At 42.0% G+C, this 15,846-nt stretch overlaps 1 protein-coding gene across 5 annotated transcripts in view; it reads left to right on the forward strand.

Annotated features, from left to right (window-relative positions):
- The first annotated feature begins 7,935 nt into the window (after positions 1–7,935).
- The window catches only part of NSUN6 (NOP2/Sun RNA methyltransferase 6), a 91,608-nt gene continuing 83,697 nt past the window's right edge, over positions 7,936–15,846 (forward strand). For 2 of the 5 annotated variants that reach the window (XR_016391865.1, XM_022580623.3), the window contains exon 1: positions 7,936–15,413. The gene's annotated coding sequence lies outside the window, so the exon portion shown is untranslated. The remainder of the gene's footprint in view (positions 15,414–15,846) is intronic. The other 3 variants (XM_022580624.2, XM_022580625.2, XM_022580618.3) reach the window with 2 other exon arrangements.

Raw genomic sequence — 15,846 nt, forward strand, 5'->3', positions numbered from 1 at the left:
TTTCTGCTTTGAACCAATCCTGAAGCAGTGCTTCTGGACCAGCTTTCACCCTGGGAAGTTGAGGCATAGGGGCTGAACTAACAGGGATAGGGTTGCAATAAGTGCAGAGAGGTCCTCAGGTCACCTGCTTTTTTAGGAATACCCTGTGGTGGGATTTCTCATTGAGAGCTGCAACCCGTTAGGACTGGGACTCTGAGTAGACTATGACGCCGGGAATTTGCTGTTGCCAAAAGAACCCCAAAGAGCCTTTGGGACCCCCGAGCCCCTTGGGCCAGCATGTGGCTACTGGTACCATCAGAAGAGATGTATTGTAGACGTATCTCTTCCTGCTGTTCCTCTCTTTCCCCGGTGGTCTGTATCAAACTAGCACTCACTCTAGCTGGATTCCCCACCTCCAGGTGCCCCAGAGAGCCAAGGATACAAGAGAGAAAGGGCTGGAACCTTGAAGGAGTATGGATGGTACTTGGGAGACTTTCCACTCTTACTAGCTGGAGATGCTCCAGGGCTTCCTGTCAGGCAACAGACTGGGATAGGATTGAACATCAGATTATTTAGAAGTCATCTGCTCACCTGCTTTTTAAAGAATATTCTGTAGTGGGATTTCTCAAACTAGAGATTCTGGTGTCTGTGAGCTCACCGTGAAAATTTTTAAATTTTTCATTTTCATTTAAATAATAACTTAAAAGATAATATGAGCAGGTTCTGGATCATCTAAATGATTTCCCTATAACCAAGCGCTACCCTGCAAGTTTAGTCTTGGGTTTGTGTTTGTAATTCAGTTAGCACTGAGCGGTTCTATTTTAATCAGGGAGCTAATGAGAAAGAACCAAAGCAGATTTAACATGCAAATGGTGCATTTATGCCAAGCGAAGGCCACATAATATGACAACAGGCTGCAGGAATAAATGGTTTGCAGTGATCTGAATGAAAAAAAAGTGATAGAGAATTGTCATCTCACAGTACCTGGTCGTCACCTGGTGACAAGGAAATTCATGCTACAACTGGTGATGAGGAAAACAATATCATCTGTCACATTAAATTAAACTTTTAAACTTTCTGCTTTTATTGCTTGGTGTATATTCGCTTTATAGCCTGATATATTTTTTTGCGGTTCGCGGGCCTCTCACTGTTGTGGCCTCTCCCGTTGCGGAGCACAGGCTCCGGACGCGCAGGCTCAGCGGCCATGGCTCATGGGTCCAGCCGCTCCGCGGCATGTGGGATCTTCCCGGACCGGGGCACGAACCCGTGTCCCCTGCATCGGCAGGCGGACCCTCAACCACTGCGCCACCAGGGAAGCCCTAGATTGGTATTTTTTATAGTCACATAAGCTCTATAAGTAGGAGTTTACATCTAGTTGCATGTGAGGACCGGGATGGTTAAAGAGAATGAACTCGGGGCCAAATTTCTGGATATCAGTCTTAGCTCTGAGTAACCTTGGGAACGCTCAACCTCTTTGTGCCCCAATTTCTTCATCTGAATAGGGATAATGATGGCACCTACTATTATTCTGAGGAGTAATTGAATGCATGTAAATTATTAGTATAGTGCCTGGGCCTGCTAGGTATTCCTATGGTAAAAATAATTTAGCTCATTAGAATGCTAAGTGAAGTAAGTCAGAAAGAGAAAGACAAATACCATATGATATCACTTATATGTGGAATCTAAAGTATGTCACAAATCAACATACCTATGAGAGAGAAACAGACTCACAGACACAGAGAACAGACTTGTGGCTGCCAAGGGGGAGGGGGGGTGGGGGAGGAGGGATGGAGTGGGAGTTTGGGATGAACAGATGCAAACTATTATATATATATATAGAATGGATAAACAACAAGTTCTTACAGTATAGCACAGGGAACTGAGGTCAATATCCTGTGATGAACCGTAATGGAAATGAGTATGAAAAAGAGTGTATATATACGTATAACTGAGTCGCTTTGTTGTACCGCAGAAATTAAGACAACATTGTATATCCACTGTACTTCAATAAAATAAATTTTAAAAAAATTTAGCTCATGGCTTCCCTGGTGGCGCAGTGGTTGAGTGTCTGCCTGCCGATGCAGGGGACACGGGTTCGTGCCCCGGTCCGGGAAGATCCCACATGCCGCGGAGCAGCTGGGCCCATGAGCCATGGCCGCTGAGCCTGCGCGTCCGGAGCCTGTGCTCCGCAACGGGAGAGGCCGCAACAGTGAGAGGCCCGCGTACCGCAAAAAAAAAAAAAAAAGAAAAAAATTTAGCTCAGAAATAAGTGAAGATCCAACAGTGTGAGAAGCCCTCTTTATTAGATAAATTAAGGTATATAAAATAGTAACACTTACAAATCACACCACGTTTATAAGAAAACTTTTCCAAATATATTATTCTACTTAGCCTTCAACGTCTACCCTGGAAGCTAGATATTTTTGTTGTTGTTATCAAGATGAGGAGACTAAAGCTTGGACAGTTGAAGTGATATGCCCTGAAAAACGTGTTTGCCATGAGCATTTGATATTTTTTTCCCTCATGGAGAATGAAGGAATATTTTGTAACTGAACATTTTCCCCATTTTCTTTTGGGTTGCTAGGAGGCCCAGAGCTAATTTTGTAGCTGGTCCACATTAGTACTTGTAGAGTACTTATTGCTGTGGACAGCTATGTTAGATTTTCTCCCCTGGTCTTGATTTTCTATTCTAATTTATATCTTCTCTGATTCTGAAAATGTATGCATTGTTTTCTTATTTGGAATTCTTATAATCTGCCTCATGTCCATATTGGAAAACTTTGAGCATAAACAAATAAACTGACCCATGGTTACATAACTAGTAAGATTCAGATCTTGACCTGAGCTCTTTCGGCTTCGTGGGGAAGTCACATTTATTTAGCATCTAGTATGTCCTGGTGCTTTATATGCATAATTGTATGCAATCCACACATCAGCTGGTCTGAGGTCGCTCAGTCACTGCTGTCTTTATTTTTAGATGAAGATACTGAAGCTTATAAAAGTTTGAAGACGTTCCCAAGGTTAATAAATGTTGTTCTAACTTCTGGTTCTGTAAACTGTTAACAATTGAAACGAAAACATGCAGTTCCTCTTCTACAGCCAGATCTTTATATCCATCTCCCCCACCTCTGTGCCCCCCGCGCCCCTCCCCTACCCCTGCCCCTCCGCCGTAGGGCTTTTCCTCTTATGGCTTTTGCCAAGAACAAAATGACCATTCCAAGTATCTGCCATTTAAATAAGCTATTTATAATTTTTTAGTTCGATTAATACTTGCTATGACAGCAGTAACACAAATATCCAGCAAAGATGGTCCCCAACTTATAGTAGCCTTAGTGAACTTTCAGGGTTTCCCAGAGCACTGCTCTTTTTGTCACTGTTGTACACTTGCCCAGGACACCTTCTAGAAAGAGCCAGAAAAGAGGGAAACTCAGAGACTGGGGTTCCAAGGGTGAGGTGGCATGTAAATCTATGCTCCCTGATCCTGGCCAACTTGCCTGTTTCTTTATTAGGGTTAATTTTCAGGGCTTGAAGTCTGTCACCCAGTTCGGCCCCTGTATTCCCTGGCCGTTGCAAACCTGTGATAGGATTTCTTCTCTAATCGCCAGCCAGCAACGGAGGGTGGTGAAGTCAGCCCTTGGCTGGATTAAGGCAGAACAGAAAGTGTAGGATTGGCTCTTGCCATTGTGACCTAGATCTAAATCACAAGGAGGCACAGGAAGTACCATTAGAGAACAGAGTAAATGCCAGTGGAATCTCAATAGCCCAGCCATAATTATACACCAGTCTCTATAGCGTTTCCCAGAGAGTGAGGTTTCACAGACTTCAGTCATTTGATTGTCAGTTTTTTGCCATATCCTCATATCATCTTTACTATCATATATTTCAATGTTCTTAAACGATAGTTTTACTTAAATATGTTATTTTAAAGGGAGACTTTATGTTGCCACCATTAATGAGAGAACAGTTTCACTTACTACGATAGAAGATTATCTTAAAACTAAATATAATGACAATAAAACAATACTATTAAATTCTTTGCAGACACAGGGGTTAGGAATTAGGAGGCCTGTTGTTTATTTCTAACTGTCACATAAACTACTACGTAAACTATTGAACAGTATGCAAGCACTATGACTTTCTGTGCCATCGCTTTCCCCATTTGAAAAAGCTTCAAAACCACTTGCCTCTTTCATCACAGGCCATTATCTGTGAGGAAGAGCAGAGAGAGTTCCCTTTGCCAGTTGCAAGAAGTAACTGGAGACTGTAGGGCATGAGGCTGTGGAGGGAAGGGGCCAGTAGAGGTTTGAAACCACAAGGGTGCATCGGCAGCTGACACAGAGCTGAGTCCAGAGGATACCACGTTTGGTGAACCCTACTTGCAGATTCTGAGTAGTAAGACCAGTAGAGAAATGCAAAAACAGTGTCAGTTTAGAACAAAGGGCTTAGAAGCTGTTCAGATGAGGAGAGGAATCACAGCAGTGGAGAAATTAAAAGTGGAAGAAAGAAGGATAATACATGCTCTTGGTGGAAAAATGAGAAGTCCTGATTCCTAAGCAAAATTCTGCTTCATTTCACATTCATCTATTGATTTTGGAAATATACACACATCCTGAAGGGTTTCTTTCTCTCTCTCTTTTTTTTTTTTCCTAGCCTCGTCATGCAGCATGCTGGATCTTATTTCCCCCACCAGGGATCGAACCCGTGCCCCCTGAAGTGGAAGTGTGGAGCCCTAACCACTGGACCGCCAGGGAAGTCCCTCTTTACTTTTTTTTTATAGGCTTATAAAATACTACCTGGGTTGCTTAGGTGGTAGCTACACTTGTGCATATTATTGATCACTGGATGAGCAAAGAGAGGCCAGGAAGTCTCTTAGGAAATGTACGCAGATCATAGTACCATTCGAAATATAATTTTTTATTCAAGGAAGTTCAAATAAATCATCTATTGCCCAAATATAGGGATTGTTTTATGAGAGCCCTGATTAAAATGCAATTGGGAATGAGTTTCAGACATATTCATTCAAGGGTTGCGCTGCCAAGAATGAAGGAATATAACTTGGTTAAACCTTGGATAACTTGCCATGGAAGAGGCAACTTGTGATTTATTTTGGAAGAAATAAATGGAGAACAAATGAAAATTGCTAGTTAGATATTATAGCAATTCTATGAATTGGGCTAAGAATAAGGCATGTTTACAAATAATTATGAACGGAAAAAGAGCTGCAAAGATGACATAGTAGCAGTGAAAAAACGTTAGAAAGTCTCTTTAAATCAGTTGAGCAAGATCTGGGTGTGGGGACTTCCCTGGCGGTCCAGTGGTTAAGATTCCGCGCTTCCACTGCAGGGGGCACGGGTTCGATCCCTGGTCAGGGAACGAAGATCCTGCGTGCCGCCCAGCCAAAAAAAAAAAAAAAAAAAAATCTGGGTGTAAATAAATGTGACGATAATAATGATAAGAATAAGCCATCAACCTTGAGCACTTTATTACAGAGCAGTGCTGCTGTGAATATATCAGCAGCCACATAACTCCATTAAGTGTGGATCTAGGGAACAGTTATGTACATGTTACCTTAAGATTAAATTGCTTCCTAGAAAGCTAAGTGAGAGTTCAAAAACTTTTCTGTGATTAACATTTTTTGCATCCTGTGACAAAGGATGAGATAAAGAAAGAAATCTCATTTTTCTTTTTCCCCTTCTCCAAAGTGACAAAAATCCAAATGTCCCCCACCAGTTTAGGTCCCATAGCTATAAGTGTGGTTGCAGGCTCACATCATTTTGAAGGGGCAAAGAATCTCTTGGGGAATGGGAGGCTTTCAAAAGTATCTGCTATGTAAGACTAAAAGATGGGATACGAGCTCAGGATCTCAGTACGATTGAATTTAATCTAAGGTTCAACATTTTAAAGAAGACAGTTGACTTTTCCTGCCTTCTGGTGGTGTCCACCTGTCATCATTGGGTGTCACCACATCCTTGGGGTGAGCAGGGGGCTTTTAATCACATAACAGCAAATTTGACTTGGGTCAGTTTTCTCAAAAATATGGGTATAAGCATGGAGGCCCCTCACGTCCAAAAGTGCTCTAGCCGCAGAATGGTAGCCACTTGGTATCAGAGGTATCTGATTCAAATATATAAAGTTAAGGCTTTCTGGGGTAAGCTGACATTGGGACAGATGAAAAGACCACTGCCATAGCCGGGGACATAAAGAATTCTGACTTTTCCTGGATATGTTAGCAAGTGACCTATGAATGGTCTTTTGTCCCTCAAAACTTGTAGATACCCTTAAGGATCGATGGTGTTTCACTCAAGGAGTCTTTTGAGTCATACTTACTTGACTGAATTTAACATACCTACTAAAAAAAAAAAAATATATATATATATATATATATATAAATTTAAGAGTATATCTTGATGAAATTTTAAAAAATGAACAAGACACAGATGAAGAAATAAGATATTATTAGAATTCTGGAAATCCTCATTACAACCTCTTTCAGTTACTCCTCGACAAGTAACTACTATCCTTACTTCTAACACCAAAGACTGGTTTTGTCTATGTTTGAACTTTATGTAAACCGAATCATACAATGTATACTTTCACGTTTGGTTATGTTTGTGAGATTCATTCGCGTTGTTGCATTATTCATTGCTGAATAATATTCCACTCTGGAATCGATCACAATTTATTTATCAATTCTGCTGTTGGTGGACAGATGGGCACCATTTTGATCACTTACTAGATAGACTTGGCCCAGAAATTTGACTTCGGGACTTTAAAGAAACGCTTCTAAAAGTTAGCTTAGATAAGATATTGTTTGAGGAAGGCTTAGATGAAAGATTAGATGTGAGCCTAGGAGGGATCCAGATTATCATCAGGATTTGCTAAGTCCTCTCTGTCTAAGAGGAAGTAAAGAATATTATTCATATATTGGAATTCTGCTGAGGTCTTCCAAGCATAGTCAAATATTCATACTCCACACATGTCTATAAGGTAATATCCTACCTTTCCTCAAATGCAGTTATGCGACCTTTAGAATTTTGTAAATTGCAGAGCCTGTTATACATCATCACTACCCTGAAAAAGTCAGAAACTATCACTATTTATGTCTAAAAAGAGCACCAAGACCTTTCCTAGGGAGGGTGAGGGCCTGACAACCCTTTTTAAAGGTATTCTTGTCTTTATATTTGGTCCCCAAGAGCCTGAGCTTTCGCTAGAAAAGCTTCAGTGGGGAAGCATTGTTCTTGGCCTCTTGTGTAGGCTTCTTTTAACATAGCTACGGTGGCAGGGTGGTTGATCACGGACGAGCACGTGAGTATGAGTTAGGAGATATGTAACTGTGGAGCCCAAATGGGGACACTGCGGTGGCAGCGGCAACAGCACCCTCAACCATAATCTCATTGTCTGTAGAAGAGCCTCCATAGTTCTCCTTGAGACTGTAGTGAACAGAAGCTTTGTGTTGCTGCAAGAAGCACAGACAGTTGACTCTCCATTTCTCTTCCTATTTGGTGTTGGGAAACAGTATTGAGCCCTTCCCTTTGAGTAAGCCTTGGTTTTTTTTTGAACGATCTGTAGGTGAGAAGCCTTTAGATGGAATTAGTGCCTTTCTCCCTCCCTCTCTCCCTCCCTTCCTTCCTTCCCTCCTTCTTTTGTTTGTTTGTTCATTTGTTCTTTCATTCGTCCATTCGTTCCTTCCTTCCAATTCTGTCACTCTTTCTACCCATTCTCCTCCCTCATGGAGTCCCTGGAGGCTGAGGGGGCAGCTGGCATGGTAGACAGATCAATTACACACAGGGACATTGAGCAAATAAATACACACCGTTTCTCACTGTTGGAGAAGGGACTGACAAATATGGAAGGAGAGGGACTTCGCTGGTGGCGCAGTGATTAAGAATCCACCTGCCAATGCAGGGGACACGGGTTCGGGCCCTGGTCCGGGAAGAGCCCACATGCTGCGGAGCAACTAAGCCCGTGAGCCACAGCTACTGAGCCTGAGCTCTAGAGCCCGTGAGCCACAACTACTGAAGCCCACATGCCTAGAGCCTGTGCTCCACAACGGGAGAGGCCACTGCAGTGAGAGGCCCGCACACCGCAACAAAGAGTGGCCCCCACTCACTGCAACTAGAGAAAGCCTGCACACAGCAACGAAGACCCAATGAAGCCGATAAATAAATAAATTAATTTAAAAAAAATATGGAAGGAGAGAGGCTGAAGAGAACCCTGAGGTGCTGGATTGGAACTGAAAGCACTGGTGTGTAAACTAATGAGTTTAAAAAATAGACACACTGAGAGGTAGGGAAACATAGCTGTCTGTGGAGTCTGTATGTTTGTGGGTCTGTGTGCACACATGCATATATTTCCTAGCTCGAGTCTCTGAGAGGTTTACAAACGACAGCCCAGTAGAAATAAACGTTCTGAGTGCCCAGATCTTGGTTTCCAAATATCAACATCCACAAAAGGAACCAGGACTTGTTGGAAATGGTTGGCCTCAGGGTTGAAGCAGAGGAAGTACAAGATGATTGTGGCTCTCAGGAAAGTAAGGAAGTGCTCAAGGAATCATGGACACTTGTCAAAGAACAGAAGCCAGCTTGAAGGGATCCCCACTGGCCAAATCTGGATCATTTTAAGCATCAAAGTTAAGTAGTGGTAGTAACAGATGACAACACATTAAGTAAAATAGGAATCCACATATCCACACAGAGGTAAACACATAAATATGTAGGGAGAAGGAAAGCTTTTCCTTACAGTAGAATGTCAAATTTTCTATAAATCTGAAATTATTTCAAAAAAGGTAATCTATGCCCTGCGAGCAAATAGTGTTTCTAACGTGAATCGAGTTCCAAAATCGTACAGTCTTAAAAAGACAACAAAGTGAATATTGGCAGGATTCCAAGAAACACAGTCACAGAAAAACAACTCTTAGATGAGATAAAGGGGCGTATTTTACTTTTTCAGGAGAAATGGGGGTCTTTCTTCCTTTCGCACTGAGAGGTCCCAGCAGAGATTCCTTCCGTGCAGCCCCCCACTAACACTAGTATCCGGCTTTCAGCAAACATCACTCATGGCGAGAAAAATGAAGGGCTATATTATCATTTCCTTTAGACACATGAGGGAGAAGGCAAGTAAACATTGAGCTATTTACTTACTTAAAAAAAAGGAGAAGTTGCCGGACTTTGAGCTAAACTAGCAGGAGAGAGAAAATGAGAGAAAGAGAGACAGAGTGAGGAGAGGGAAGCTTATTTCTCGTTTGTGCCCTGAGGTGCAAATATACAGGCCGTACTAGTTATAAGTCCTGATGTGGGTGTGGACCACTGGGGTTCATGCGGTAGCTGGAAGAAGCCTGCTCTCTCCCCACCGGCGGAGGCTCAGTTTGGTGCTACGAGTCGGTGGAAAGGGGGAGAGAAGCATGAGCTTCCAGCGGGTAGTGCCCCAGCGCCAGGAGGCTGCACGTTGTCAGGCAGAGGTCCACCGCCTCGTGTGCAAAAGTGTGCAAGCTCTCGTCCCTGGGTTGCCAGGACTTCCAGAAGAAAGAGTCCCCGCATGCCTCGGTGTATTTTTGAGTAACACTTGCTCTGTCTTCCTTATTGCTGAGGGCCACCGCCCATCTCGACAGCCTATGCTGAATTCACCTGGGTTCTGCTGACTGTGACCACGAGCTCCCGTGGAACCCTGCACCTCTTAGGGCACTTCCCAGGCCTTCGATTATTTAATGTCGGTCTTTGCCTTGAGCTCTGGGAAAGCGATGACTGCCTTGTTTCCTACTCTGGTTTTAGGCTTAGCACAATACCTGTGCTACGGTATTGTGACAGATATTCAGTAAATTCAACGTGGACCGAATTTTCTAGTACCTGAGGAGGGGTGTGTTCTTCCACTGTCTGTCCCACATCATTGGTGGTTGGGCTCCAGATGCCAACCTTCTCCAGTCTGTTGTGCTACCTGGAGAAACTGTGACTTACCTGGCTGTGTTCTGTAGTCGGAAAGCTACAAAGACGGCATCAGAGATCAGATTCTGATTACCTGAACCACTACTGTAGTTTCAAAACGACAGACTTCTGGAAAGTAACCCTGTGATTCTTTTTTAAATTTATTTATTGATTTTTTTGGCTGCGTTGCGTCTATCTTTGCGGTATGCGGGCTTCTCATTGCGGTGGCTTCTCTTTTTGAGAAGCACGGGTTCTAGGTGTGTGGGTTCAGTAGTTGTGGTGTGTGGGCTCTGTAGTTGTGGCTCGCGGGCTTAGTTGCTCCATGGCATGTGGGATCTTCCCGGACCAGGGATCGATCCCGTGTCCCCTGCATTGGCAGGCGGATTCTTAACCACTGCGTCACCAGGGAAGTTCCTACCCTGTGATTCTTATTAAGGCTGAAAAGGATGTTTGCCAAGAGATTCAATCTGATCAAGAGGATTTTAAACTGAATATTGAGGGAGAGAGAGAGAAAATAATTACTTATTAAAATAGTTAACTAATATTAATAGCTACTATTATCCAGCGCTAGGTACTGTCCTAACTGATTTACATGCATTAACTATTTAATCCTTGCAGTAACCACATGAGTTGGGGATTCTTATTATGCCCATTTTAAAGATGGAGAAAAACCAAGCCATTTGAGTAACTTGTCCAAGGTCAAGTCAGATGCTAGTTGGGATTCAAATTGGGGCAGTCTAGAGTCTGTGCTTGTAACCTCTGTACTAGTCTGCCTTTCAAAACTGTGAAGCTTAATGCTCTGAAAAAAACATTGTGTGATAGAGACAAAAAAATTAGTATTTCTCAGAGAGAGATAAATACTGTATGATTTCACTTATATGTGTAACCTTAAAAAAAAAACAAAAAAAACTTGTAGTAACAAAGAGTAGAATGGCGGTCACCAGGGGTTGGGGGATGGGGGAAATGAGTAGATGTTGGGCAAAGCGTACGAAGTGGCAGTTGAAAGTTCTGGGGATCTAATGCACGGTACTGTGCTCATAGGTAATTAGACTGTATTATATACTTGAAGGCTTCTAAGAGAGTAATCTTAAACGTTTTCACTACAGAAAGGAAATGGTAATCATGTGACATGATGGAGGTGTTAGCTGAGGCTGTGGTGGTAATTATAGTGGGGTGTGTAAGTGTATCAATTCAATAGACTGTGCACCTTAAAGTTACACAATGTTATATGTCAATTAGCTCAGTAAAGCTCGGGAAAAACATTGTGACTATAGTTGTGCAGCAAGGAAACATTGATCATTAAAAATCTTTCAGAATCATCATTAATATGTTTTAAAAATTGATCTATTCAGCTGATGATTTAGAAAAGGCTATGTGATGGCTTTGAAATAGTAAGTTACTAGGCTATGACGTATGGACTTTCACTGCTTTCATCTTTTCTAGATGCTTTAGGCAGAGGCCCATACCTGTACAAGAAGGGACATACAATATGCTTTCAGGCTGGTATTTCTGTTAATAGTGTTTACAGTCACTTTTAGTAATGTAGAAGGCAAATGTGATTGACAGGGAAAGTATAAACACTACCAGAGGATACTTTAAATAAGAAAAAAAGTATATACATAGAGACAGTTAATGGAGTAAAATCTATTTGCAGTCATAATGCCTGGATGCTTCCATGTAAAGCGTATTTTCAGAGGCAGTTTTACAAAGTATAAAATATTAATTATTTTTCAGAAAATATTCACTCTACCCATCTCCACTCTCCATCCATTGACTTTCTCACTCCATTGACATTGGACTTGGTCAAAAGTCTTCCCCTGGTTGATTCAATAGGGCGAAAGTGATAGCCCGCCAGTTCCAAGTACAAGTTAAGAGATGTTATGCTTACCGTTTTTCCCCTTGGGCTCCTACCACCTGCCGCGCTCTAGGTAATCACCGATCATTTAACCTGAGCTCTAGGATGAGAAGATATGGGAGGCACGGCACGGTCGATCCCAACCTTCAGCCTGGAGCCACGTCCAGATAAGTTAGCCAAGTGTATCTGAACCAGAACTGACCTGTGGACCTGAGAGTGAGAAATGAGTGTTCATTATTGTAAGCCACTGCAACTTGGGGGTTGTTTGTGATGCAGCATTATCACAGCAAAACCTGATGAATACATTTCCCCAAATTTAGTAGTATCTTTTCTATTTTTATTAAAAGAAAAAAACAAACAGAAAAACAGAGGACTGTGGGAAACGGTCAGCCTTGAGAGCAAGCTGCAGACATGTCAGGCATGCCGCCGCTGCTCGAAGGGACTGTGCCTACTTGTTCCCCTCCTTGTTCCATTCCATGGGAGATAAACCACCAGGGCCCAGAGATCAGAAAGAATATAAACTGAGACAAGCAAAGCTGTCTTCCCCCGGCACGTGCAGGTTATTTTTGATGATTCTGGGCTTATGGGTTTTCTCCCAGGGAAGTTAACCTTGAGCCGAGACAGTCTGTCCATAATGTAAACCACCATCTGGCAACCAACCTCCCTTTTTCTAGTCTATATAATCTGCAACTGTAGCGCAATAAAATTTGCCTTGCAACCGTCAGTTGTCTTGGCCCTTCTGACCCCATTCGTCGGTACTACTTCAGTTCCTTACCCCTTCCCTCCTGATCCTGGGCGGTGAAATCCTCTTTCTCTGGCTGGTCCGCGGCAGAGGACTTGTTCCAGTTGCTAGTTCTTCCTTAAACTTACTTTCACACATGACCTATAAAATATTAGTCAGTCTTCTCCATGCTGGATACCATCTGTTTGCCCCTCCAAATGCACTCTCCATTCTCTCCCACCAGGCTCTGCGCTTTAAGAGGCTTAACGTCACGTTTGGCCAATGGGGAGCATTGACAGAAGAGCAGAAGGAGAAACAGAGTGTGGGAGTGGGAGTATTTAATTCCCGAACCTTCTCCCTGCTGGGTCGCTGCAAACTGGCTGCTTCCAGTGGTCAAAGAATATAGCCTCAGCCAGGCAGCCCTCTCTCTGCATTTCAGTCACAGCTCACTCCCTTTGTCTCCACGGGGGCCTTGGGGTGGTTAAATCCTGGTCACTAGCCCCAAGGTACTGCACTGTCCCTTGTGGTTTCCTCATGCCCTGCCCTCACCTCCACGAAGAACCCCTTCTTAAACTTCCTTCAAAGTGCTCAGTTTGAATGTGACATCTGTTTCCTGCTGTGATCTTGACAATACAACTTCCTTGGTTAAATTTTATAAAAAGGATTGAAGTGGCGGAAGTTCAATTTAACCTGGTGTTCTGACTGACACACTTTATATCAAAAAGAAAACTGAAGCCCACCTATGTGGAAAATGTGCACGGCTCCCAGCCTTATTTTATTTTCCCCTGGAGACTCATTTTGCACTTGATCAGGTGCATGAGACCTTTTTCAGGGCCTCCTTTTCTGTCAGGCACCTTGATATTACTTCCAGCTCCAAAAGTTTATGCTAATTCACTCAAGAAACTCTCATAGCTTTTCCCTGTAATTTCCTCCATAATTGCTAGACTAACTTAGCTTTCAAATTTCTTCCCAGGATTCATAAATGAGAAAGACAAGTGAAACTAGAGTGGGGGAGGTAGAAGAATAGTTCTTCTCTTAATTCTCTAAACTTTCGTTGTAATGACCCTCTTTTTTTTTTTTTTTTTCCAATAATAGGCGATACTATTTGCCTAGGCTGTGAGACCTTAGGCAACATATTTGTCCTTTCTATACCCCAGTTTCCTCAGGACTAACATGTCAAAATCCGTACTAGAATATCTACTTTCAGGTTTATTGTGAGAATTTAATACAACATATGTAGAAGTGATGAACCTGTAAGGGGACCCAACAAATGCCCATTTATTCTTTCTTCCAACTGCATACTTTAAAATAATGCATTTCATGTACTTTTAAAGTTCATTCAGTCCTTCTGCAACTGCTTTTCAGAAAGTCTGGGTACTTGGAGGACTTCCCTTTTCCCCCCCTTACTTAATATATATTTTTTAATTGTGGAAAAATATACATAACATAAAATTTACCCTCATAAACATTTTAAAGTATATGGGTTCAGTATTGTAAAGTATATTCACATTGTTGTGCAATCAATCTCCAGAACTTCTTCATCTTGCAGTTTTGAAACTCTATACCGACTAAATAACAATTGCCCATATCCCTCTTCCCCGGCTCCTGGCAGCCGTGACTCCACTTCTTTTTTCTCCCCCAAACTAGAGTCTTTTTTTAAAAATACTGAATGGTAGTTGATTTACAATGTGGTGTTAGTACAGCGCAGTGTTTCAGTTATACATATATATAACTGAATATATGTACACACACACACACACACTTTTTCAGATTCTTTTCCCTTAAAGGTTATAACAAAATATTGAGTATAGTCCCCTTTCTATACAGTAGGTCTTTGTTGGTTATCTATTTTATATATAGTCGTGTGTATCTGTTAATCTCAAACTCCTAATTTATCCCTACCCCTTCCTTTACCCTTCGGTAACTATAAGTTTGTTTTCTATGTCTGTGGGTCTACTTCTCTTTTGTAAATAAGTTCATTTGTATCTTTTTTTTTTTAGAATACACATAGGAGTGATATCATATAATATTTGCATTCTACTTTGTGTTTCTATAAATTTGACTATTCTAGATGCCTTAGGTAAATGAAATCACAGAGTGTTAGTCTTTTTGTGACCAGCGTATTTCACTTATCATAATGTCCTCAAGGTTCATCCATGTTGTAGCATATGTCAGAATTTCCTTTGGTGGACTTCTTTTTTTTTTTTTTAATTTTTTGGCCGCATTGCACGGCATGTGCGATTTTAGTTCCCCCACCAGGGATTGAACCCGCGCCCCCTGCATTGGAAGTGCTGACTCTTAACCACTTGACTGCCAGAGATTGGTGGGCTTCCTTTTAAAAATGAATTTTCTAAGATATACTTACCAAAATTCCTATGTATCATTTAATATTACGTTTCTCCATGTGTTCAAAGTGCCCCCAATACTGCATTATGGTGAAACTGCAGAAAGTGTAATATGTCCTTAGAAAGCATCCTTTAGTTACTAATATACTCCTTATGAATATGGTAAGTGTCCACATGGGGATATGTATTATCCTGAATCAGCCAGCATTCACTTCCACAGCCTCTTCTTTGTCAGCACTCTTGCTTAGAATTGTTTTAAGAAGTTTAACGAACAGAAAGGATTGCAGTAAAAAAGCATATTTCAAACATTAACTATATAGACCCTCCATTGATTCTGGAATTCCTGAGCAATTTTAATTTAAAACGCTCATTTTCCGCACTCATGCCTCCAGTGACTAGATTCCTTTCCAGGCTCCACTTCAAGCCTGGATTACTGTGTTCTTTCTCCCTGTTTGGAAAGTTCAGCTTCCCAGAGTTCCTGGATCTCTTCCGAATGTAAAGATTTGGGTCTCTTCCAAGACCTTCGCTGAATGCAGATGCACCGCTAACTTCTCCAGAGCCCGCCCCTGGGAAACAGGCACAAGGCAGTCTTGGTGGTGAGTAGAAAATACTCTCTCGGAGTCAACCTAGAGCAACTGTTATTCACCCTTTGTAGCTGTGGGAACAATTTCTGTTCTCTCTCTGCTTCATGAGGAAGTGGAGGTGCAGTGTGCAAAAGGAGGGTGATCCAGCTGTGGAGAATGCCCCAAATAGGGTCAACGTTGCCCCTTCCCCAGTTTTATTGAGATATAGTTGACATATATCGTTGTATTACCTTAGGGTTTGAACACGATGATTTGAAATATCTGTATATTGTGAAATGATTACCACAGTAAATTCAGCTAACGTCCATCGCCTCACATCATCACAACTTCTTTCCCTTGGGATGAGAACCTTTAAGATTCATTTCCTTAGCAACTTTCAGATATACAAGAGTATTGTTAACTACAGTCACCATGCTGTACATCACATCCCCAGAACTTATTTGTC

This window comes from Delphinapterus leucas, chromosome 2 (assembly GCF_059928025.1).
Source record: "Delphinapterus leucas isolate spDelLeu-1000000601 "Yukka" chromosome 2, BTC_Dleu_Yukka2, whole genome shotgun sequence".
NCBI classification, from domain to species: domain Eukaryota; kingdom Metazoa; phylum Chordata; class Mammalia; order Artiodactyla; family Monodontidae; genus Delphinapterus; species Delphinapterus leucas.